The sequence below is a fragment of the Aquila chrysaetos genome, chromosome 1 (genome assembly GCF_900496995.4).
Source record: "Aquila chrysaetos chrysaetos chromosome 1, bAquChr1.4, whole genome shotgun sequence".
NCBI classification, from domain to species: domain Eukaryota; kingdom Metazoa; phylum Chordata; class Aves; order Accipitriformes; family Accipitridae; genus Aquila; species Aquila chrysaetos.
The window spans coordinates 53,775,819-53,803,302 of NC_044004.1; the positions used below are offsets into that span (position 1 = coordinate 53,775,819).

The window sequence follows — 27,484 nt, forward strand, 5'->3', positions numbered from 1 at the left end:
CTTAGGAATGGAGGTAAAGTGGTATGAACCTTACTGAAGAATAATGTCATAATAATTCTTATTTAAAAAAAACCACCAAACAACCTGTTATAACCTTCTAGCTTATTCCTGTAAAACATCTGTTCATAAATTACAGTGTTATCATGAGAATAATTTTATCAGCTTATGATTTTTCTGTACTGCATTTATATTTCCCATTTGGAAAAGGGTGACCTGCTGTCTTGATTGTTGTCTTGTCACGTTCAGCTGTCTTGCTGCAAATTGTTAACCTGTTTTGCTAAATGATGAGCTACATTTTTAGAATCTGGTTTTTACCTTGTTCTCAAGCTGTGTTGGTCTCTCGATTCTCTTTCTTCATTCATAGCTCTGCCAAGCCTCATCAGTTCCACATACAGTAATGGTTAGCTTGCTTGCAGGCTTGCCACAAGTATACAGCTTGTTCACTGCATCACTCATCCCTTTCCTCCCTTGTGCATAGCATCACCTTCTGAAGCAAAACTACATCTGTAAACCCAGTTACGATAAACTTTTTGGATTATTGTAACAAGATTGAGAAATCCATCTACCTGAAGGCTAGTGGCTGGGTTATTACATAGGTAGGGTGACTCTTTGAATATAAACCACTCAATTGTTGGAAAACCTTTTGCATTTGACTTCCTTTGATTTTTAAATGATGTTTTATTTATGTAGCGCAATTCATTTAAACATGAGCGTATAAGGCAGAGTGTGAACAGTGGAGGAATTGTTTAGGCAAGATTGTATGAGCAATAAAGCCTAAGCATGAACTACTTAGTTCTTCCTGACCAAGAATAATCTGTGGTTTGGTCCTACTGCTATTTATTCATTCAGTCAATAACAGAATGGTTATGACTGACAAACCACTGGAGTGCCTGACAAAGTGAATCCAGTCTTATTGGTAAGTATTTGTCAGTTTAAGTACCAGTTCTTCCTCCAGGCTGTGGTACTAGGCAGGAGTCCTACAGCTTTTTCCAGTTGCTTTGGGAATTAACTTTAAGGTTAAAAATACTCCGTCCAGCCTGCATAGGTGCTTCCTACCTTTCTGTGGCACTTGCTTCTAGCTCAGCATTTGTGAGTGACTCCAAAATTGGTGAGACTGCAAATGGTTCAAGGATGGAACTGGCCTGCCGATTTGTAATGGTACAGACTTCAGAGGAAGAACAAATAGTTTTTAAAAAGTGAACATTACTTCGCAACTATTACTTTTGCCATCAGTTTATGCTCATTTCCCTGTCTTAGGTAAAGCAGCAGAAATGCTTTTGAGCCTTCTGAAACCACTGAGGTCTAAATTTGTGGTAGATCCACACAGTAATGTGGCTGACTAAAATACATAATAAGCATTTTCATGTATGGAGTGTAATTTTTGTTTTCAGTCAAATTAGAGAGGCAGTAAGTACAGGGGAGTGCTATGTAAATTTTTTGCAGTGTTTTTGACAGCATTTTCTTAGACAAATAAAAAGCAGATTTTGCTTACCATTTGTTATGATTTGTCTTTGGTTTTTAATCAGGCTCATAAGTCCAAGGGCTAAAAGATTTATAGGATCAGAGCTTTTAACTTTGCAGCGGCAAAGAAGGGGAAATCAGTCTCCAGCATGTTAAATTTGTACATTTTAGTTTCTGTTTTGTTGAATTGCTTGATGTTTGATGACATTTTGGGGGAATTGTATTATATGGTGCATGTTTATGTCAGTGTGCTTAGGAGAGAAAAAGGGGAGGCGTGCACTTTTTGGGAAGGGAGCTATAACACAGTTCTTTGGGCATCTTCTGCATAGTGTTGCACTGAAAGAAGCCTTGTGCAAGCACAAGAGCATAAGCACCTCTTTTTGGTAGACCTGTAGCATTGCCCAGGGGAAGATTATGTTTCACATGAACCTTTCACTGTATTTGCATCCACAGTGCACTTGACTCATTGTGTTGGATCTTACTTCTGATAACGGTGAGGTGGTGGAGGTCTTGGCAACAGACCTCTTGAGAAAAAGGACCTGTGTCCAAGAGGAGGGATAAGGAGACATGAAATAAGAGTGTTCAAACTGGTCTGTTTGGTACCTATGGAAATACCTAGGGTACAGGAATGGGTGGAATTCCCCTCAAGTAGTATATAAATTCACAGGTCAGTTACCACCACATACTTACCTTTTTCCTGAGTCTTCATGGAAAAAGCAAACACAGACTGGGAAAGTTAACAAGAAACCATTTGAAGGCCTCATTCTTCCAAAGCAGAAGGGAAGAAAGAACACTTTTTTGCTTTTTCACATTGATTTCCTTCGTGTTTCATGTTCAGGAAAGGGTGCATTCCACCACATCTGCTTCAGCCCTGGTTGAGAATTAGCCTTAAATTTTCCACTCCTGGACATGTATTTTCCCCTCAGTGTACAGTATTTAGCTGCATGCCATAACCTAAGAGCCCAGCCCAACTCTGTTCAGGCAAGTTGTTGTATTGATGTAGTATTGAGCATCAAGCATCAATTTACCAGTGCCATAGCTCTCCAGTAACCCCTCTCTGCTGAACCATTGGCTGTTGTCAGATACATTTGTAGTGCCTACAATAAGATGCTTAAGGACTTTTCAGCTGAAGTCAGTTAAATGAGTGGAATAGGGATCTTGCACACATCCATGACAGGACAGAACTTGGCAATCTTTGAAGTTGTAACTTTTCTGGTTTTTTTATTCCCTCTTTTCACATTTTGGGTTTGCTTGAATGCTTCCTTTTGAAAACTAAATCTTATGGTTCCCTTCTCCCCCCCCTTCTCCTTTGTTTCAACTCTCATGTTCTGTATTTTCTTTTGCCTTTATCTTGTTCATCCACTGACCATGTGTCCTTCCTAAAGCAGATTATTCTCAGTGCTGTCTCATTTCTCTCCTGATGTTTGTTAGATGGATATAAAGCTATTAGCAACTTCAAATATGGAAGCACTTTCTCCCGCTTCAAGCTTTTATATATAATCTCAGAAGAGTTTTTTTGTTTTATAACAGTAGACCTTAGAGAGTTTAAAAAAAAAAAAAGTCCAATAAAACAGATCAAAGAGACAACATTTATGAGAACTATATATTGAAAGAGGCTTTTGAAATCTATTGTTTAAATTACTTTTCCTTTTGGGGCAACTGCAAAAGTACTTAATAAGCTGGTTTCGAACAAGAGCTGGAAGGAAGTAAAAGAATTACAAGTATTTTCTTACTTTCCATTTGTTATGAAGAACAGTTAGTTGCTCTGCCAAGTCTGCTTTCAGTTCTGTTTAGTCCGAATAGGAGCCCAAGAAATTTTCTATTGAAAGGAAAATTGTCTGTGTAAATATAAAAAATTATTTACATCTTGCATATTTATGTAAAGGAATGTTCTACACATCCTAGCTTTATAAAACTTCAGTGTTACTAAAAGTATCCCTAGTGCAGCTCAAGGCTGTGCTTAAAGCTATGCCAGTGTTTTTGAGGACTGTAAATGGGGAGTGTTTAGGAGAAGAAAACAGGGACACATTGGATTAGTAGTCTGCTATAGTTTTGAAGAGAAAGAAATGTTTGAGGAACTTCCAAAAATGAACAGCAGGGTAAAACCAGCCAGGATTGTCTTGATTAAAACAGGTTGAGGTGTGTTGGACTAGTGAATATGTTAAAGTCGGTAAGAAGGCTTTTCACTATCTGCTTATTCAAGGGATGTGGTCTCGGTCTTGTGGTACAGGCGGGTGTTATGGAGCGTCCTTGTGGAGGGTAAATGCGCCCTTGCCCTGACTTATGGACCACAGCTGTCCCAGCTGGGCCAAGTGAGGAGTGCCAGGAGAGCGTTGAAATGAGACCAAGGGTTTGTTCTCATGTGTGACCTCAACCCCACGTTGACATAAGCCAAAATTGACCGCAGAGGGATTGTTCAGTGCTTGTGGAGGTTGGCCTGTCTTCTTCAGAAGTGCCCAAATTTCGCTTCAGAGACCCAGTTTGAACAATCCAACTTGGTTTTATGTGTGTGTTTGGGTTTGGTGTTTTTTTGGTTTGGTTTGGGTTTTTTGTTTGGTTTTTGTTGTTGTTTTTTTTTGTTTGTTTTTTTTTTTTTTTAATTAAAGGGTTTCTTGAGACCAAATAGTCTGGTTGTATCTTCCTGTCTGATAAGAGAAATCATTCAGCTTGCACCACAGGCAGACAAATTTGAGTCGTCTTTTGTACAGAAAGAGGGGTAGGAACGCTTTTATTCTTGTTTGTTTAGTTCAGCTTGGTTATTCAATGGGACCTAACAGAACTGAATATTGGATTCCAGTCAAAAGATTTTAAGAATTGTATGTCTGAATTCCTTTGGAATTCTTAATATTTGGGTGTCTGGGATTTAGATTCTGGCTTTCATACTTTGTTCATTTCAGTGGGATTAAACTTCCCTGTAAGGTGGAATGTAAGCTCTTTGCAGATTTGCATGTAATCAGGTAGGAATGGTATAGTTAAAATACCAAATTCAGCAAACAGGAAACTTGTATCAACAGTCAGGTTCCTAGTCTGAGCAACCAGTTGTGGAAGTTCTTGTGCAGCAAGCCAAGTTTTTCTGGTGTCTTTTGTCTTTCAACACTTATAAAGAGAAGTCATTCTCCCACCATTTGTTTTTTGCTGGGCTAGTTTTGGTCAATATTTTTTTTTTGTCTCCTTCTTTGAGAGAGGTTCTCCACTCCTGTAACATCCTGGAAGTCCTCCTCTGCCGCTGGTTTGTATTCAGTGTTCTGGAGTGTAAATGGCCAGATTTCACGTGCTGTTGCTGAAGCACACCGGCACTAATGCTTTCCTATCTCTGTTGGACACATGACTTCTCATACATTTTCAGATCATATTTGCCTTTGAGGTGTCTGCATTGTGTTGGCAGGTCACAGTCAATGTGTTGTCAATGAGTATTGTCAACAAGGTATTCTCCCTCCTTGAACTTCTCCGGTTGATAAATAGCTTCATTTTCTGGTGCTTCCATGCACATAGCCTTCCATTTTATGCTATAGGATGTCATGCTCAGGTATCTCGAAGTTACCCATTAAATTCTGTGTGATATTCTATATGGTCCTTCTATGTGTTGGTCGTGTATCCTAACTTTGTGTTAAAAGCTGTTTTTAAGAAGGTACTGTTGTGTTTGTTTTTTTTTTTTTCCTTGCTAAGTTAATTGGTAAAAGTACTAAATAAAATTACTTTCTGAACAAATGTTTGTGGAAGTACACTAATAATCTCCACATGGTGCATGCTTTCCCTTTATAAAACTCCATAAGCTAGTCAGTTTGTTCATACTGCTAATACCTACTTCAAGTTTCCCCTCTGTTCCTGAGTTCACTAAAGAATTCTTTGTATGTCATGCTATCTTAGGCTTTCTTGAAGGCCAGATAAATGATGTCTACTAGAGATGCTCACATTTAAAAATAAAACAAAACACAAGGTAGTCTGACATTGCTTATTTTTTTTGGAAATGCAGCTAGAAGTTTATTCCTTTGTTTACTCGTCAACATTTTTTTTTTTTTTCTCCCCTCCAAGTAATTGTCCTAAAGCCTTGCATTCTGCTGGGATCAGAATAACTGGACTTCCTTTGCCCAGATTCCATTTTTGCTTTCTCAAGTTATGGGTATTATATTTGCTATTTTCCAATCAGATGGCACCACCCTCAACATTGGAGACCTATTAAAATATTTTCTTTAACACCTCCTGCTTCATGTGCCAGTGTTTCCAGAGCTCTGGGATGTAAATTATCTAGTCCTAACTTGAGTTTATTAAATTCTATTGAATTTTGCTGTCACATTGGCTGTGTTTATTTTCACGTCCACTAACTAATCGCAAAGAAGAAAATATAACTTTTTTCTTTATAAGTTCCTAAATTAAAAACACATATTTGGTAATGCACATTCTCCAAAAATCTTGGAAACAGCCTGGTAAACATTCTTTAAAACTGCTTGTATAATTCACTGGCCTATGAATATTACCCAAGAAGCCATAAAAAGCAGAAGCCAATTGACAGTAAAAGTAATGTACATTTCCCAGAAATTTAAAATTGTGGGGTGAAGAGCCATTTGGCAGAATAATGACTATTTTCCTCTGTGGCTTTCAACTAAGTTTTTAGTTTTGTTCAATCTGTTGCCTCTTGACATTCCTTTAGTATAGGAGGAAGAAAATGGATGCCTTGAAATCTTGCATGTGGAGTTTTTCCTTTCATGTGTCTGATGTTCCAGCACATCAAAAATGTTAGTGTCCTTCCCGTTTCCTTTCTCCCCTACACGTATTTCATCTCTGCGCTTCTATCTGTGTTTTGCTGTCATCTTCTTTATAGTCTTTCCAGCTTCCTGCACAGTCTTCCAATCCTTGCCTGACTTCCCCATGCTGCCTTTTTTGTGCTATTCCTCAGTATTTTAGGAAGCAGTTGCTTTGCATATTTAACCATCTGTGGGTTTTCAAGTTTTTTTTCTGAAAATCTATCCTTTCCACAGGTACTCTGGCAGATCTAATTAAAAAAAAAAAAAAATTAATTCTACATAGTACTTGCTCATTCTGTTAGTGTTTGTTCTTCATTACTCAGAAACTTTGACTATACCTGAATATATTTATTCTCATCTTTTCCTTTAGGACCTGTGAATTGGTGCAATTTGTTTTTGATTACTTGATTTGGAGTCCTTATTGCAGTAGTTCAGTTGCTAGTAGTCTTCGTATTACCTAATCGTATCGTGAGTAGCAGAAAATGTGCGATGTTATTTGCAAAGCAGCTGTCAAGGTATAGATGTGTAGGTATAGAGCATTCCACAATTATGTATGGAGAGAGCCTTGTTTTCCCTTTTGGAGCGAAAGGAGGAAATTGTGCATTAGGCTTGTCATTCAGGAGGTCCCTCCCATTGCTGCTTTCCTATGAAAAGCCGTGGTCAGCCATCACCTTGTCCAGAAATGTCCTCTTCGGGGTTACTCAAGTTACTTGCAGTGTTGATTGGAGCACTTTCTATTTCTAAGTGTCAGGGGCTGGTTTACGGCTGGCTGTCTTTATGGGTGGACAAGATGTGATTTAACACATACTTTTCATTGCAAGACCACCCAACTATAACACTCTGAGGGAGAGAGCTGTGATGCTTGACCATGTTTTTATACGCTGTATTGATATGTATTGGCTGTGAGAGTATCTGGTTACACATTTGAGCACTCCCTAGCTGTTCTCTAATTGCTCCTGTTTTGCTCATGGTTGCTTAATGTGTAATCTTGACTGTTACACTGAACTCATACTATTTAAGCTGCTGGGAACCTGTGCTCGGCATTAAATGTACAGCTGGTACAGCTGTGGCTACTTCACTCTGCCACTGTGGAAGCTGCAAGTCTCGCCAAGGAGCAAGCTTGCCACAGCGTTGACCTGTAAAGTGAGTTGCTTTAATATGAAGGCCGTGGAAAACACTCCAGCACATAGCTGCTCTAGTACAACTCGTCGTGGTGTGAATGCACTGCAGAAACCCTCTAATTTCCTCCTGTGCTGGGGGAGCTCTGTTTCTAATAAGGTTCAGTGAAAAGGTTTAGCAAGTGTGGAATGGAGCTACAACAGTCTAAACTGACTGCAGGGGTGTCCTTTGTATTAACAGCGGTTTTCTGATCTTCTTGCCCCCCAAAGCAGGCATGCATTGGTTTAGAGAGCTCTAGCTGCTGATAGGGGAAGAACTCTCTGTATGAATTGTATCTAAGACCAAGAACTGGATCTTTACCTCCTGTAAACAGACGGTTCGTCATTTGACCTGGTATTGCTGCACTGGGGACAGGGCCAAACTCTGCTGGAGCCACTCATGGAGTCTGCTTGCCAACGTGGCCAATAACATATTTACTGTATGTATGCTTTACATATATGTATCCTGTAAGTATACATAGCATGCTGTGTGTATGTGAATGATCGTGTATGTGTATGCTGAATGTGTAGTTTAATAAGAAAGCGGGGGAAAAAATACGCAAGGAGGAAAAATGGCTCAAGATAAGCCATTCCAGTGCAGGGTTGTTGCAGGACAACTCTTTAACTACAAGAAATCTGGCTTAAGCCCTTGCAGTGCTAGCCGTGGGAGTTTTGTCCACAGGACAAAAGCTCAGGAGCTGCCAAAACCGAGAGTGTTTTGATTGGATTATGAAAGGCTACTTTTTCTTTCTAGCAGGGTGGGTGGCTGTTGGGGAACTATCTGAAGAAACTAGACTTATACAGGGAGGCAAAACCTGTGTGGGACAGCAGGGTCTTTTGAGTAGTCATCCCACTTGGGTATATTTCTTCTAATTTTGTGAGTTGATAATACCAACCTACAAACTACCTTTTGAAGCTGCGTAGGAATCATGGCCCAAACTCTCAGATCCCAAGCCTGCTGTGGATTGCCAGCACTGGTTTGCCATGACAGGTTTTAGATTTACTGCCTTAGGCAAAGTGCTTCCTGCTTGCTCAGCAGAACTTCAGTTACCAAGCAATTTTTAAAAGAAGAACTAGCAGCTTTCTTTTAGTAAAGCAAAAGGGTTAAATTCTTGCTATAGTATTGGAGGCTTAATCACAAATTAGAAGCATTAAGGCAATAAAATCTGTCCGCAGAGTATACTTCACCTCAATCTTTTTCTAGAGGTGTCTTTGGGTTATAAAGAAGCATTTGTGAGCTAGAGTAAATTCCAAACTGAAGACCTATTCTGCCAGGGCACTTCTGTGGAGTCCTGTGTTTCACAAGATCTTCCTGAGTTTTTGAGTTTCTATGTTTGAGCGATGTATTGACTTTCAATGCTTAAAGCATGTTTCAGGACCCTTCATATTTCCCTACTATGAATGTGTGGTGTTGCCTGACTGCTTAGTGTCTGTGACATTGCCCTGCTCTACTTCAGAGTATATACCCATGATGAGTACGAGCCTTGGATGTGATGATCTTTCCTTTCTGTTTGGTCTTTTTCTCAGGGAAACAAATTGATTGCAGTCATAAAAGTATACTGTTCCATTTTGTGGACACAAAGCACAGAAGCTTGATTTTTTTTTTTTTTTTTTTTTTTTTTTAAATCCTAAAAAGCATGTAACATGAAGCTTTTCATAGTTACATCATGGCTTATGTATTATATATATTAAAAAATCAATTTTTTTATTTAAAGGTTTACTATGTAATTTCTGTAGAAAGCTTTATATAGTGTGTTTAAAATATTAACACCTGACGTACATGACTCATTTTCTTCCCTCTCTTAGCTTTAAGGAACTTGGTAACATAACATAAAAATTTCAGTTGTTCGTAGAGGAAAGAACAACATTTTTACTAGATATGGAAAATTCCAAGTGGAACATGTAAAGAGATAAAATACCATTTGGAGATTTAAGAACACATTTTACGATTCTGACTTTTTTTGACGCAGACCACACAACAACCTCACAAGTACTCTCTTTTCCCTTGCAGTAGAGTAACTCATACTGAGAGAAATCACATAGGCAGAGAAACATAAATTATTTATTTGAATAACTCTCTCTTCAGTGCTTTCCTGAGAAGCCAGAAAACAGTACCACATAATGTTGAAAATTTCTTTTTACAACTAAAATACTTTGTCGTTGCAGGTGATGTCTATTTTTGCGTTAGTGTTTGTGGTCAAGCAAAGAGCCAGTTCTTTTCCTTTCTCCACCTTTTAATAGCTTAGGACAGTTTCAGGGCTCCTGTAATCAGTGCCAACTGGCACTTGTTAGGGGCAGCCGCAGAGTCATGCCAACCTGTGCAGACATCTGCTGCGTGTTTATGGGTAAGACCGACTGAGTGCAATTCTCCTTAGAATAAAGGTTACATCATAGCGATTGCTGAGGTGAGGCAGAGGTTGAAAGTATATAGCAGATTTTTTTCTTTTCCTGCTCCAGTTTTAATTTGTTAGCACACCTGCAGGTCTGGCATTTGTTTTGTTCTTTGCTTCCTCTCCTTTCAATATATATAAATGGCTCACTGGAGGCAAGACTACCTCTAGTTTTATTTCCAGCTAACTTAACCCCATGCTGCTGCCCCCCAACACCCACATCGCCGCACCCAGAAGTGCACTCCATCCTTTTCTTTCTCTGTTAGGTAGTTTGCAAGAGGGAATTGGTGAATGTTGGTCTTGGAAATCTCTACAGAAAATCAGAATTTAACACCTCTCATTTAAAAATTACTTTTAATGTTTAAATATAAGGGTAGATATAAAGAGCTTGTAAGAGGAACATAGTTTATCATTCCACAGGGACAAAAGATGAAGAGCATGACATCTGGAAAGTTTGGTAATATAAATAAAACCAACTGGAAACAGATGGATAATGGGGAGCTCATCTCCTACTACAAGTGTTCCTGTTTTAAGAAAAGGCTAAATCTGTTTTTAGTACCTGGCAGTATTTTAAAAAGGACTTTCTGTATCACAGAGGAAGTTTCTAATGAAGAAATAGAATTCTTCTGTTCTCTGTGGAGCCAGGATTTATTCACCCAGGTGAGTAAAAACAACGGGGCTAAATGTTTCAAATTCAGCTATTGAACCTCCAGTCTTTAGAAAAAAACAAACCTGTTATAAAGGTGAGTAATACACAGAAAATATATCATTTACATAATACAAAATCAGGTCTAGCCTCTAGAGTTGCAAAGACCAGTTGTACTAGTACTACTAGTAATCACTCTTATAATAATTACATTTAATAGAAAATTAATATTAATTAAAATAATAATTACTTTTATAATTAGTACTTGTAGCCTATTTACTCTTGTAATTACTAGGTTAAAATCCTTGTCCATCTGAATGAGAACTGAAAATTAACACTAATGGTACCAATGTAAATGTCAAATTGATGATAACCTATTGAGGATCATTTTAAGTCATATGATGTGGTATCTGGAAGTTACCAGAAGGTGAGCTAACAGCAACAGCTAAATTATCCCTTCACCCGCCATAGAAGACACATTCTTATCCAGAAATGCTAACTGATGTAGTTAAATAAAATATTATGCCTTCGATTTATTTGCTTGATGTATGGTGTGCTTAATGCCATGATATGTTCTAGAATATGTGATGAATGTTTTAGCTGATGTAGACAAATACCGAGTCTTTTTTCACTTTGCAACATTTATAGATGCAGGCAAAGCAAGATCAAGATTTTTAAAAGTTAAGTACTTATTTGTCTTTGTTTCACAATTCTGTATCATTTATATGCATGTGTGACAGTTTGTGTGTGCATTTACACAATATGAAGGGAAAGAAATGAAAAATCAATTGTAAAGCATGAGGAATTATCAGAAATGGAATACAGTGATTTTGTGTTTGTGGGACTGAAATTTTCTGTACGTACGTATTGAGAAGTGGCCAAAACCAAACAAATTGTTCTCAAACATTGAACACTTCAGCCTGACAATCATGTTTTGCTTTTATTTGATTAACTAATAACAATAATAGTGGCTGCTAAGAACAGTCAGGACAGCAGTGGGTCTCGCTCAGGAACCTGTCCCTGATGGCAGCTGTGGAGGATGCGCCATAGGGAGGACAAACAAGCCTGGCCCCATCAGTGACCGTTCCCCACTGACCCTCCCAGCACCCACCGCGGTTGGGCTATGGGGGTTAGAGATACATCCCAGCCTCTTGCCCCCAAGCTTGCCTAGGCCGTTTTTGTTGCCAGATGAGGCTGTGGTGTGAGACTCGGAGTTCAAAGATGTTCGCTACCAGCTGTGGAGAAAGACATTTTTGCCTGTCGTAAGCCACCTACTTCAGTCCTGAATTTCCTGCTTAATACCACTAATTGCTGTCTAACATGACTGCCTTTGTCATTTCTGTTTCTTAGAAAAACCTTGTCAGTGAGGCGTGCTTGCTGTAACTCTGCTGCTGTGTGTCCATGTAGCAATATCTGGCCTGATTTTTTTTTTTTTTTTGTAGTGGAGTTTCACCAGTATAATAAAAGACTCTAGGCTTAGATGCATGGGGCTTGCATCTCCGTATGATGAGGTAACATTGTAACTGGAAGGTAGTCTGTAAATCAAACCATATATAGTTAAGTATTCTGCAAAGAACAACATTATGGGAAATACTCTCACAGATGAGCAGGTCTCTTCTGAAAAATGAAATCTAAGAAGATACCAGATGCTTGCTTTTATTGGATCCATAAAATTACCTTATGAAATCTGGTTTTATAATTGCAGATTGTACAGAAGAAGTCTGAAAAACACACATATGTTTTAAGACGCTAAATATCTTACCAGTGATCGGGGGATTTAAGATAAGCGGAGGTGAACAGGTCTAGCAGGTTTCTCCTTTCCCTTCTCGGCCAGATGCATTTTGAAAACGCTAATACTTAACTAATCTCTAGAGCCCAAAGATATTCTTGGGTTTACATCAGGAGCAGCTACAGCAACTATGGGCGCTGCAGGGAAGCGTGGTGTTGCAGCTGCAAAGGTGGGTTGGGGATGAGGGCAGAGCACCAGGTCGCGTGGAGGCTGGCTGCAGACGGCCGGGGTTGCTTTGCACCCACCCCTGGGTCCCAGATGGGGTTGTAGTGAGAAGAGCTGGCGATTTTCTTGCTTTGTTGGAATTCTGTGTATTTTGGCGAAGACCATTGATTGGGATTTGAGATTGGATGCTTCCAGATAAATTCATGTTTCCAAAGCACTGATAACTACATATAAGTGTTTAATTTCCTCACCCCGCCCTTTCCTTCCTGGCAATAATTGGAATTAGAATGAAAGCTGTATAGCTATTTCCCAGCTGGTTATTTTCTTTGTTTCCTATTGCACAAATAAGTTGAGCACTATCCTTTGACAGAGTGCTGGTCTTGTGGAAGATAATTATAGGACAGACTGGATAAGGGCTTATAAGTTGGTGCTGTTTTACACTTGTCCTGCTAGGCAGGACCTTCGCACTGAAAGCTGAAGTAACTTGTTACTTACAGAGAACGCCATGCCCAGCAGCGCCAGACATCTTTTATAAAGCAATGGGCCATCGGTTTAAACTCTGCCTGCCAATTGCAGCTATAGAAATTTGGGCAACAGCTACTCTAGTGGGCAGTTACTGAGCTATGACAGGCCATATGTGACAAAAATAACAAGGAACTTCAGTCCCCATCTGAAAGTACACATCACACTTCTTCACAAACAAAGTATATAGTGTTGGTGTGGATTTTTTCAGGTACCCGATTTAGCCTCAAGTGTTGAAATGTTACTGTAGGCTGACAGCTTATTTCGGGTGAGACATTCCTTTGAACTTTCAAGGTGGGTAACATGTTCCAGCAAAAGTAGGTGCTTGCTGAATCAGGGCCTTAGTTTCTTTCTGCTGAGCAGCATGGAGAGTTCACAAGTTGGTTTGCATTGGCATCTTTTCATTAGCAGTGGTTGTAAACAACAGGTGGATGCTGTCATACTTTCCTTCAACAAAAAGCAAAGTTTGTATTTGACTATGCATACATTTTCATATTGTTTTAATAAGTGTCTCGCCAGTATTGTGCACCTTGATTTAGATTAGTGTTTATTTCTAATTGATTGTAGTTTCCTGAATTTTAGATATCAGCATGCTTGTGATATTTGCATATATCAGTTGAACACTATTTTTCTTATGCGAGTTTTGCAGATGCCTTATGCTTTAAGAAAAACAGCATTCAATTTATAATTCTTTGCATGCTGAATAAGGTCCATTGCTAGAGGTGTCTGAATGCACCCCGATTCCATATAAACTTCTTTTTCTTTTTACCACGTGCCTCTCTCTTCAAAAATACATCTTAACTTTGGATGCATTAAGTGACTGATAGTTGAGAAGAGACATGTTTGGAATGCTTGAATAATTCACATCATCTGCATTGACTTCAGCTCACCCCTTGCAAACTTGCAGTATCACCCAGGAGTTCCTCTTGCATTGACCGGGAGGGAAAACCAAGCACTGAACGCTTGCAGTGGACTCGCCAGTGTTCAGCAACAGTAAAGTGGTTCTACGTAGTGTGTAGCAACTCACTAGTACTAGAATAGAAAGAGGAAGAGAAATCTTGAGCCTACCATAGGCAAATCTGATGATTAAAGCGAACCTGCTTCTGGTGTTCCTGCTGTAAACCAGCAGAACTTGACTCTTGCCAGCAAGCAAAGTGTCTAAAGCCTGGCCCTTTCACATGTCACTTATAAAAGATGACCAATTTTACCACCAAAATGAAAGGATTTCCAGTCTAGGGGGACACTAAGATACTGAAGAAGGAAGAGGAAGGAACTGAAAAGCCAGACCTACGTTTGGGACAGGATCTCGTGCTGTATCACTGCGCCAGGATTACATTTGTGATGAATAGTTTCCTTGGGAAAACAGAAGTAGAACAAGAAGACCTGAATGCCAAGTGTTAACAAAAAGATTAGTACCTTGTACAGTGCAGGAACTGTGTGAGAACAGTTAGTCCTCATGTAAAGATTGTCCCATAGTGCTGAAAGGTCAGGGAGACCCTGGAGTTATCTGCTGCTTCATAAAGTGATGAACATTTCCTCACACTGGAATTGGCAAAACAACATTTTTCTATTTCCATTCCCTCTCCATCCCCTAGATGTCATCAATATAAACTGGATTAAGTGAGAAACAATCAGAAAACTATTTTTAGTGGCAAAGAGGTATCTTCTTGAATAGAGTTTTATGTTTTATCTTGTAGAAGATACCTGGGGAATCCTTTTAAGATGGTCTCTGATCTAATGGTAGCTCTGGATGCTGGAAGATCAAAACAGTTAGGAAGAGTGTCCGAAACATAAAACATCTTGGGCTTTGTTCTGTTGCCTGCATTTTTAGTGCTTGCCACCTTTGGCAGACACCTATACAGATCCATTAGCCGTCTGTGTTGGCGAGCAAGATGTTAATGCGACTCTGAAGAAAAATTGCCAAGGAAAGGAAAACATTGGGAGAACTCTAAAAATATGTCAAAAGCAGTTAGAGTGGTTTTGGAGCTTTTTAGTAAAACTGTGGAATGTTTTTTAAAATAAATAATGGAAAAATTTTTGTAAACCAAAATTCTTGACCTATGGTCATTTTAGTTTGGATTTAAGTTTTGGCTTGACACTATAGTAGCTATGTAGTGTCTTATGAAACTTCCCTTTCTGCATTTTTATACAGTCTTTTTATATGTGGTGGTACAGTGATTTCTTAGACTTTTGTATCATCTAAAAAAGGATAAACTGTGACTAAAATAAAGGTTTAGAAGAGAAGAACAATTTTAGCTTAGAACATTGCCCTGGTCATGGGGAGCATTGGTGTTTGTTTTGGAGGTGGTTTTTTTGTTTTGTTTTCTTTTCTTTTCTTTTTCTTTCCTTGGCTGCATAGATGGCTTGCTCTGTAATATTGAGCAAAGTCATTACACTGAATACATATAAGAGGTCTGAATTCATGCTTCATGAACAGCCTTAATTCTAGTATTTACTAATTTGAGAGCTTGGTTTTTTTAACATTAATGTCCCTTTCATGAGTTTTTCAAGTTGCGTTTTTTTTTTTTTTTTAACTAAAACCTTGGAACTTGCTTGCCAGATTCCATCAATTTCACCACTTGCAATAAGTAGTGACGTAGTTGTTTTTCAGGACCCAAACTTTGAATTGGTGCCTGCAAACTTCATTATGAACACCTCCCATTAATGCTTTCAAATCAAAAATCAAAGAAAGACCGTAGCTGAGCCAAATCAGAGCCTTGTCAATAATGGCAAACAAATAGCCTTTTATTTATGTGTCTTATAAGTGGCCAATGGCAAATTAATACGATTGAATATCTTTTTGTTTCAAATTAATGTGTACTGCACATAGCACTCGTGCATATTTAATGGGAAGAAGGAGAACAGAGGACTCTCTAGCTAAGAACTGCAAGATTCTCTTGCTGTAGTATATTATCTACCTGACTTGAATTCCTGCCTGTTTTGAATGCTCACCTCTTCTCAGCCTTTTCCCACTGTATGGCAGGCAATTTCAATTTATGGAGTTGTTTTGTTTTGTTTTTTTCCTGAGAGCGTAATTTATCTAAACAGGTACATCATGGCATGCACAGTTTGTGGGCTTTCTTCCCATCTTCGAAAATGAGTTTCTGTTCCAAAAACAAGCCACGAGAAAGCAAATAGGTGTTTTGTATTTGTGTGAAACTGTATTTTTCCATTTAACAAACAGAGCTGCGTGTGAGGCCTGTGATGTTGCAGCGATCCCCTGTTTTGATCCCCTCCTGAACATGGAGCAATTGACAGCTGTGACTATGCTTTTATGATTCTTCCTTTGAATGAACTTGAAGAGGGAGCTCATGATTCTGTTTTAACCATTTATTATAGCTGAGTAATAATGTTTCATGGCCCAAATTGTGCAGGCTGCAGATAACTTTTCCTTTGAGATACACTTTGCGTGGAACTGAGTATTAATAATAAAAAAGAAATTCTTTGGTATAATTGGACTCCACAGTGTATTTGAGAAAAATAAATGCTTTGTGTTGTAGGTTTCCCAATTTTACCCACAGGCTAAGTCTTGTAGATACAATTATGCTTTAGGAGACATTTTAAGTGCTAGTTGAACCTTTAACCTGTGTTTCCTCTGGAATAATTACAGGATGTGAAAATGGCCAAATGAAACGCTTACTCACAGAGATTAATAGAATTAGTTAAGCTACTGTTACCTTATGCTTGATTTATATTGTATGTGTAGGTCGAAACAAGCTGTAATGGCATGTGGGTGTTTTCCTATCTTTTCATACTTGCTAAAGTTTTGCCTTATGTTTATTACTTGCTATGTTATGTGAACTGCTTAAAAAGGTATTTTAGACCACTGGCAGGTAGTTGAATTTCAAAGGCTGGCTCTATTTAAAACAAAACAGTGGTCTTTGAACTTCTATCAATTTTTCTGAAAATAACAGTAATAGAATTGATTCCATCACCTTCCAAGGAAACAAGTTGAAAAAGAAACCTCTGTGGATTAGTAGTCCAGACACTAAATATATTTTGCAGACATTTGAAATGAAGCCCGAGTCAGCTACAATGGGAGCGGGGGAAACTTAAAAAAAATCACTTGTCTGTCTGCATTGCCAAAATTGTTTGAAAAGGTAAAAATAAAAAGTTTATAAATATGAGGAGTATAGTAGAAGTAGAGCATTTAATCTTATTTAAAGATTCAAGATTGGTGGTAATTCTAGTATTTTTTTCAGTAAAACAACCAATTAAGTGATCTGCCTTTTAAAAATTGATTTGGTGTTTTTCTTTAAAAAGAGAGTAATGCATTAGCTGTGAGGCAACTTGAATTTTGATCTTTGAAGAAAGTGTTGAACAGTTACCATCCTAATTTTCAGAAACTGGCTCTTTAACAGAAAACTTAAATTTAGAATTAGAGGAAAGCTTGAAATCAGCTGATCTTATTAGATAATACTGTGGGAGAGAGTAGGCAGGTTTTTACTAGGCTTCACTGGTGTTGAAGTACTTTTTGTTGGGTTACTTTCAGTAAGCGCTTTGCAGCCCTCCTCCTGCAGCCTCTACTAACTGTAGCATTTGGGGGCTACACCCAGATGAGGAGGAATGTGCAATGGTGTTACCAAGGAGTAGTAGCTAACCATGGCTCATTTAAAAATCTCAGCAGGTGCTGGCTTAATATATTCATTACTGGTTTTTTGGTTGTTCAATGGAATGCTATTTTAAGGTGAAGATGGTGCTCATCGTCTGTGAAGATCCTGGAAAGGCTTTGGGGCAGTGAAATGAAACCTTTAAAAATCTGATCCACAATTAGAATAAACCTGTCTCGTAGAAAATTCTTTATTCAAAAACTTCATTTTGAATCAAAGAGCATTTGGGTAAACCCATTTTACCACTCACATAAGGTATCATTAGTGAGCTATTTCACTACTTTAAAATCTTGTTTTAATTTGGTTTAGAGTTAATGTTTGTTTCAGTGGTTACAGCAGCTAGTGAAAATGAGATTTTATTTTTTTTAAGGTCAGTGAAGTATAAATGTAAAGGAGATTAAAAATCAATTATTAAATCAAGATTTCCTTTATTCTCATTCTATTAATGTTTGCCTCTCTTTGATGACTTCCCCTTAAGGTATTATACTAATGTAGGAAATTAAAGATTTTCCTTGTATACATTTCTGTATCATCTGAGTTACAGGATTTCTCATATCTTTCCTGATAAACATGCTCAGTAAGTCCACTTAGCATGTATAAGAGAGTTGTCTGTGTACAGAGAGGATACAACTCATTTCTTTATAATAATTATTGTGTTATTAATTATACCAAATTTCTTTTAAGAAAGAAATTTCTATTTTGCCCCTTGTGTAGAATGACTATACAATGCTGGAATTGCAGCATTTAACCAGAGATGCAAGCAGAAATCCTGGAAAAGGATCGCTAAATGTTGAATCTGAATGCAAATGTTGTGTGATAAACATGGATTATTTTTGCCAAAGGGTGTATGCGTATGCATCATTGTAGTACTATGACGGCATGAAGAGGGTTTATGGGCACAGCTGTGTGTGTTGAGGTGTGACACTTCAGCTGGGAATTTATATACTAAAATATCTTTCCTTTTATCTTTGTGTCATAATGTCTGTTGTTACTTAAGTAATTTTTAAGGAACTTTGAGAAACACAGAGGCTTTGGTTGAAGGGAAATAAACTTAGCAAATCATTAACATCAACAAATACAATAAAATAGTAAGAGAAAGGGAAGTCTAGAGTATTGAGCTATTGACTGTTCTGTGTGTTTATTAAAGGACATTAGAATACCATGTTTAAAATAGTTGACTAAAACTTCAAAAGCATTACATTAGCATAGGCTGTATTAAGAATATGCTATGTGTATTGAAACGATGAGAGGGGACACACAAGTCCTTCAATGTACAGTTATCAAATGCTGGTCAGAATGCTTCTAGCATTTATTGGAACATCAGTGCCTTGTGAAAATGTTTTTAAACTTCTACCAGATTTTCTAAGATTATAGAATGATTAAGTATTAGCCAATTGTTGTGCTCTTGGGAATCACGAGTATCTGGAAAATATCCCTCTGCTGTCTAAGAAATGAAGTCCTGTTCTGGGGAATTCATCTGGAAAGAGCATTTCTTTGGGGGCGATGGGGACCATCTGTGGAATTCTAACTACGCAGAAAACCTGGAGCAGAGATGGGCAAAAAATACACCAGGAGGCAGGCAGTTCTGAAGAGGTCACTGCAGTAACCTTGTTTTGAGGAAAGGTCTGCCTGCGTGGGCTGACCTTCTGACCCTTAATAATTCAAGAGTAATGTTATACACTCTTCATGCCTATGCAACATTTCCATGGCATAAGGCTTCTAATCATTCCTAATCTTCATATGATTTCCAAATACATATTTACATATACACAATATATATACACACAAACCCTGTAATTGTTATTTAGTATGCAGCCCATGTAGTTTAAGAACATTCAACTCCAAAGTAAACAAAAGCAAAAGGAAACATGCTCTGAGATTCAATTCACAAATTACTTTCTACTGCAGTGAATCAGTAACTTGCTTTGTGCTGTAGTGAGGTGCATTTTTTCCATTTGAACCATTTGGTTTACAAATGACTTTGTACTCCAATGGTTTACTACTGTTGTGAGATTTCATCAAGCGAGCAGTGTTTGTTGCGTTACCAGTTTTCGCATGTGTGTTCGTTTGCTTTTGGCCATCTAGTTTGAAATTGCGTGATATGCCGTGTTCCCAGTTGCGATGGAAAGCCACCGTTTTTTTTCTCCTTCCTTCAAGGCAATGAAATCTATTCATAAATGGAGAAGATCTGGCTGTCACTTCTCTTGTAGCTTAACACAGCAATGTGGTTGTGTCCTTTCAGAAAGGAGTTCTCTGTCTCCGTCCATCATGTCCCCCCTGCCCGCAGTTTACCATATTTTATTTACAGTATGCAGTGAATGGTCTTTTTAATGTGAAATGCAGACTGCTTGTGTATGAAGTCTGAAAATAGGAGAGAAAAGATCTTGTTCCTTGTTTAAAATGGTAATAGCACATCATGTTGTAAATAAGGAAGGATTTAGAAATTACTCTGATTTTTATGCTCAACACTTTAGCTTCCTTGTTTTTCACTGCATGAGCCTGAAATGACCTGTAATTCTATCTCCTGTGGGTGTTTCTCACTATCTACTTGTATTTTAAGTCTTATTTTAAAAAAGAGAATAAAAGTTGAAGTTTTGTAACTTTTTTTTTTTTGTAACCTTGTCCCATTATAGCTATTTCTTTCACATTGGAGCTATCATATGTATGGGTAGATAATTTTAACACATTTCACGATTGTCATAATCCTATTGTTTCAATGGAAAATTTTTGAATTTATAGAGGCACACCCCGAATTGGATGCTGAATTGGATAAATATTTTTCTGTTTTAATAGGCGTTCCATGGTTGTGGCCTGCCCTATGAACAGTGAGTTACAGATTAAGCTGAGAAGGTGGGTCTGTTAGGAGACCATCTATCTATTTCAGGTGCATGTCACGTTATGACATGGACATGGTTTAGTGGGCATGGTTGATGGTCGGGCTCGATGATCTTAAAGGTCTTTTCCAACCTAAACGATTCTATGATGTAGAGTGTGCATACAGAAAGGAGAAGGGAGTTGGGCTTACGGTTCCTCTTTGGACCACTGTCCTGGGGATCCTGCTTGCACGCTGCATGCCAGCTGTAGGAGGTGGGAACACATGGCCCTTGGTGTCTCTGGGAGGACCATCTGGATGCTGCATGTCATCAGCCAGGTACATGCACTGAAGGCCGCTCTCACATAAGCACCTGTCGCAGAAAAGCGAAGCTGACTGACGGCGACCTGTTGCTTCTCGGCATGTACTTCGTCAGATCTGATTTTGTGTACTTCAGCTTTCTTAGTCCCCTACGGGGACGTTATTGAGCTGGTATCAAATACATCAAATGCTCTTCAAATATACATACGTGCTTTTGTCATTGGCATCCTATAGTTTTGTGTTCCGTCTTCTCAAACGTGCCTTGGTGTAGGTATTGACGTCATTTTCATGGAACACATAGCGCTCTCCTTTACGGGTCCGTAGCCTAGTGCTCTTTTTAACATCTCTAATAACAGCCTCCATCAGCTCCACGTGGAAAATGTAGCTACACAGGCCCAGCATTTCTACCAATAGTACCAGCCAGTTTGTGTGTAGAGAGCAAAATAGGTCTTTGGGGCCCAGTCTGTGCTTGAGACTGGAAGTGAATTTCCAGTTGCTAAGTGTAGGTGGAAGCCACAGTTAAATTCTTGATTTTAGTCCTTTGAAATGTATTTTCTGACTCTTCCCTTAAACTTACGTGCCTCAAACTAAGCGTGGTGGTTACTTTAAAAAATATAAATAGATGACTCATACTGTCAACACACATGATTTTCGTAGTGCCTTTTTTCCTTTACTTCGGAGTTAAAAACAACACTAGAATGTCTCAAATATTAATTTCATGACTGGCTAGAATACAGTATTCTAATATTGACAACTCTGATTAGTCTTAATAGAGCCATGTAAACTTAAGGGATATTTATACTGTCTCATTTTGTTTGTACTCGAACTTTGTAGAAAATCTTTAAAAGTTGAATTTGTTTTAAGTAATGATATCTGTTTAGTTTCTTGGTATCTTCTCCATGAAGTAAGTGGGAACGACTACAATGTTACTGCATTTCTGCTGATAGGGAGGCATTACAATCCTTTGAAGCCAAGTGCATTATTAATTATATATTGAAGCTGTTTATCAGACTTTTAAAGATCAAAGATTTATGCATTTGAAAAATCTATAATTTGCTTTAAAACCACAATAAAGGAAAAAAGACCCCAAACTGACAACCTTCCCCAAAACCTCAAAAAATCCAAAACCAGAATCAATTAACAATGCCATGCAATGACAGCCCTTGTCATCTCGGTTGTTTATGATTGTGTTGTGTCCCGTTAATCCTGGGATAAACCTGACCTAGTCTCATGAGTTATGAATTAAACTTTACTCCTTGAGCATCTAAGCTGTGGTACTTGCGTGCTATGGAAACAGTTGCTGCAAATACTGAAGCTAAATTCCCCGTGCTCCTTGTAACGCTGGGAATGTAACTCTGCTGTTTTTCTTTGCAGAGACTTTTCAGACTGGAAGGGCGGAGTTTAGTCTTTTCATACTAAGAAAATATTTGAATGTATTATTCCAAAAGACAGTCTGATTTTTTTTTTTTTTTTTTTTTTGTGTGTATTTCAGTTGAAAACAGGTGGATCAGGTTTCATACTGGCTGTTTAGATAGGTGCTTGTCATTCTAATAGTGAGCAAAGAAGGCTCAGTGTGTGAATGCCTAAATGGCACGGAGCCATAGGCAGGGAAAGCGTATTATGGGTGGATGTGGGAAGCATGACCAAGACAAGGAGTTCGTTGCATAGGAGATCACCTGTGTTTTTTTAGTGCCAGCACCTTGGAGAATCTTTCAGACAGCACTAATTTGCAGCACAATAAGTACAGAAAATAGGAAGTAATAAGGCCTTACAGAAGTGTATTGAAATAGATGAGCCTTCAGTGCATGGCAAAGCAGCAGTAGTTTTATTTCTGTAATAATTTAAGAATGTCATAAGAAAGGGTCTTGGTTTTTTCCTGATAACCTAAATGCTGGCAGCCATAGGGAACCTAGGAAACCTATAGAGAAAATTTAGCCACATCTGTCAATTATGGTTAAGGTGGTGAATTATCAGTATCCTACCCACTATGTGCTGTAATTTCCCCTAGTGTTTGACTGGGGTGGGGTGGGAGGGTAGAAGAGTTCACAGTTGAAGACACTGATGGCCACTTTCCTGCTAGAATCATGTCTTTCCAAAGATTCAGTTCTCCTCAGCTGAAGGTTCATGTCAATTCAGCTGTTTTGCTGAATCTTCTGTTCTGATTTATTTTTTTATTTAGAGCCTTCTGCTTGTCTCACTGACATGTCACTCTAAAATTGCAAACTTAAAATTGCCCTGATCTTAGCAAAAGTGATATCTTAAGTGATTCTGTCTTATTATGAAATCATGTAGTCTAATAGGAGAGGAGGAATTGATTCCGTTTCAGATGAATTTTTTTTTGTCTATTTGTAATTAGAATCATGTGCCTACTCAGTTTCTTGTCTGTATTGCAGTTATATTTTTCCCTGATAAAATCTGTAGGTACAGACAAATGCAAATGCATTAAATTGATTTCATTCTATCATAACGTTGTATAATTTGAGAACTGAAGGCACTGATGTCCAGAAGAATTATCTGGATTTCTACAATCAAACTACATATTTATATACGTTATGTTTACACATTACGAAAAAATTTCTTATAGGCTTTTCCATTCAGTTTTTTTGCCTCATGGAGGCTGCATCAAGCGAAATCTCATATTCCTCATGCTGTAGGACTTTTTCTACAATGTGTCTCCCTTAGAAACTTTCTGATGGTATCTATTCGTTTTCCTCATAGATTTTAAATACTATTGATTCCGAGTAATTTGTTTAATTAGCCCCAAACTATCTGTGTAATTATTGCAATCTGTGCTTCTCTCTCAGCTTTTGCCTGCAAGGCTGAGAAATGGCAGGAGGGGGAAAGGGCACCTTCCTGTTAGTGGCTGGGGAGCCTTTGGTCCTCTGACTGCTTCGTGCCATGGGCTGTCAGAGCGGGTGGACTCCTGAAAGAGCTGTGAGAAGACGATGAAAGTATTATTTAGCTTCATTTAAGAAGTCAAAACAAATATCAGCTGTGGCAAAAAGCTTCCTTATTTTATGAAACAGGACATTTTTATGGTTACTGTAGTGTTTCCCAGCTTTTTATTGCCATAGTATCAGCTTACTCATGAAATCCCGGATTGTATCAGCCAGTGTCAAGTTCAACTTTCTGTCTCTATTCTTGCAGGGTTTAAGAGGAATGATAAATTAGCTCGGGATTATGGGTGTTTTGTATGCAAGTTGGAGTGAATGCTAACTGAATCATCTTCACAGTTTTATGGACGTTGACCTCTTTGGCTCCTGTATTGGTTATGTACCAATTCTGAGGTCAGACACATGGATGTCAAATTGCAGCTATATTGGTCTGCTAAAGCATAGCATAAATTGTACTGCTTATTTTTTATGCATTGTTTTGCTTGCTATTTCTAGGCTTTTCTGTCTTTCTGAGAATAAAATGAAGAAAAATCTTTACATTTTAACCCAGCCCATACAGGTAACATATGGTCAAATGCCAGCTGAAACATTTGTTTGTTAGGCACCTCCTCTAGATCACAAATAAAAAAAAAAAAAAAAAGATTAAGGAGAAGAGTGGAAAGCATTCTCAAATAATACAACATGCTTTTTAGAAGCTGGAAGCTTGCATGCAGTTCCATGGCTAAAGCAGGAAGGGAGACCTGCCTTGTCTGTAGTGAAATGTATCACCATTTGTGTATGTAACATTAGCTTAGCATGGGAAAATTCTTCTTTGAGAATCCTTTAAAAATAAGGTAGTGAAATCACATACTTGAAGGCTGTTTGTAAGTGGAAATTATTATTTTGAGCTGGGGAGGCTGCGCTGTGATTATGGAGCATGTTCTCTTGTAGGGTGTACCTACTTGAGATCAATCCCTGATCTCTGCAGGTTGGAGTTGAGAAAAAGAGTAAAAAAGACTAGGAAAATGGCTTCTAGAGATACTAGAAAACAGGAAGATCATGTGAAAATGTCTTTATCATGTTTCTGCCTGTTGCTGTTGCTGAGCACAGCAAAGTGGAGAGTTTCCTTTGTGGGAGCTGAAGGGAAGGAGCTGTCATTCTTCGCTACCAACCATCCTGTTTAAACTCCTCCAGAACAAGATCATGAAAATTTAACTGCTTACATAAATTGTAACCTCCCAATCAGTTCCTCATCCCTCTTTTAACTGTGTAAGAGGGCACAGTCAAACAGATATGAATGACTTCAGATTGGACATTAGGAAAAGGTTCTTCGCTGCGAGGGTGGTCAGTCACTGGAACAGACTCCCTAGGGAAGTAGTCACAGCACCAAGCCTGTCTGACTTCAAGAAGCATCTGGATGACGCTCTTAGACATAGGGTTTAGTTTTAGGTAGTCCTGCGAGGAGCAGGGAATTGGACTCTATGATCCTCATGGGTCCCTTCCAACTTGAGATATTCTATGACTCCTTATAGAAGTATCTGATAGGAGAAATTGGGAAGTTCAAACAACTGTATGGTGTGCTTATCTAAGACCTTTGCCTTTTCTATTCAGGATCAGATTTTTTTTTTTCTCTGTCCATACATAGGCATGAAGTTGGCATTTTCTGTCTGCTTTCCACTGCTGTCTCAGGTGTGAACGCAGCTGAAATCTGAGTTGAGTTGCATGTGACTGTGGATGGTACTACTGTTCCTCTTCTCCACACATCCTGTGAGAAGGTACAAATGGTGCTCTCTGGGAGCGAAGGATTGAGCTAGGTTTACTGGAAAATGATCACCCTTCAGATAGAAGCAGAAGTCATTATAGGGTACTGGAAATCACTTTTTAGCCCTCAAGCCATTCTCTTATAAACTTAAAACCTTTGCTCTGGAGGGAAGGTTTACTTTAATCTAGACTTCAGAGTAGAGTTTAAATTAGTATTAAAGTATAAATAATACTTTGGTTTTCAATCCTGAAATTGCTGTGCTAGATTATGATCCTTATTACTTTGAACTCAGAGGCTTATGTCCCTTACTGGGTGGGATTCTCACTGTGGGGAACCCTTCACCATACCCTGGGTGGCTGCCAGGCAAGTCATCCTGTGAAGCCTTGGTTTACCGATGGCCAGATTTGCTTGGTCACAAAGTGATGTTGCAAGAGTCGCACATCTCCCTCTTCTCCAAACAGGAGCTGGGGGAAGAGAGAGAGAAGCAGAGCTGTGTGAATGTTTGGAAGAGGCCACGAGAGTTTGCTGATGAAGGTTTACTAACTTGAGAAAGTTTTTGCTGTTGGTGAAAGTTGCTGTGTTAAACGTGTGCTGTTAATAATTTGGTGATGACATAGTGATATAGAGTGGATTGAAAGTAAGTTGTTAAACCAAACCTTTTCTACCTGTAGCTTTCTGTTAACACCAGACAAACTTCTAGGATGTATAAACACAATTTAACTTAGTATTTCAGAGTGGATATGACCTTACGTGCACAACTTGATGTATGTGAAAGGGCAGAATCCCCAATATTTAGGCCCTTTTGAAGAAGTTCAGCAATGAAAAAGGAAAGTTTCAAAATCCCTCCAGTGAATCTTAGGGAGTGAAGGCAGTAATTTTCCTGACTTTTAATCTAAGTTGAAATATATATATTACGGATGCACGAGAGCTCCCAGGATGTCAATGTTACAGGTGTTTGGGGGAAGACGTACTCACCATTAGCATCTAGTCTCTGTTAATTAAAATCGAAACCAAATGATCACAACTCACTTCATTGGTTTGTTCTACACATGAATGTTCACAGAACTAGTATGAACAAAATGCATGGAGTTTTTCTTTTATCAAAGAAAAAGGGAAACTAATGTACACTGTGAATTAACTATACCATTACAAGCTAGTTGCATATTTAAAATGCATAGTATCTGATTGGTGTCACTTAAATAGCTAGGTATTTTCTTCAATAACAAACAACATTATTTTTTCCTTTCAAACAACAGATTATAACAACTGTAGAGTATGAAACCTGCTGTAGGAACAAGGACAACTACTTGAATTGGGCCATTATCAGCAAGTCAGTTGGATTTATGCCCTTGCAAAATTTCTAGCTGTTCCAGTATTGTGAAGGAAATGATAAATATTTGGCCACTGTTTGGGACAGGAATGAAATTGAGCCATTCTGCAACTCTTGAATTGGTGTTGATATGTGTAAAACTACTTCAGATAAGATAAGCAGTGACATTTTAAAGATTTTAGGGAAGCTGTCTAAATGAATAATTTCTGCTTCACATTCTAGTGTGATAATGGAGTAGTTAATTAAAGAGCAAAGAAGCAAAAGCTCTGGTCTTCGTGTTTCTCCTTGTCTCTGTGCTCTTGTGCCTTTTGCTCAACCCATGAAATGGCTTTTCCTTACAATACAAGCATGTAACGTGTTCATTCTCCAGCAGCCACCACCAACTTCATCATCATCCTACTGTAGCTGTTGCTCCATCTTCTTTTTGTCTCTTGCTTTTAGCCTCTATGATTAATTTTCCAGCCTTGCCTTCAGTCCTCTGCGGCTGACTGAAACTGCTCTTGCTGAGGACTTCAGTAAACCTTTTATGGCTACATTGCAGAATAAATGAATCTCAATCTCTCTGCTGCTTATGAGACTGTTGATCTCACCCTAAGACTTACAACATCTGTTGCCATACAAATCCAATCCTACTCCCATGGAAGTGTTTGGGTTCTTGTGTTTGTTACATCAGAGAGGAGAGATGATCCTTGGTTTGTAAGATATGTGAATTATTAGGGCATCTAGAATTATTTTTAGTAATGTGTATCATATTATCTCGTTCTTCTGGGGCCTCTATTAAGATGTAAAGGAAACCTGTGTGGTCGAAGATTGCACAATGGGTTGCAATATTGCCATTTTCTCTTGGAAGCTGACCTAATAAGTAAAAGTGTAATTTTCCTTCTAAAATAGTATTGTTGAATAT

General features: G+C 38.4%; 1 protein-coding gene across 3 annotated transcripts in view; it reads left to right on the top strand.

Annotated features, from left to right (window-relative positions):
- BMPR1B (bone morphogenetic protein receptor type 1B) overlaps positions 1–27,484 on the top strand; it is a 259,567-nt gene that overhangs the window by 24,576 nt on the left and 207,507 nt on the right. The window lies entirely within an intron of this gene.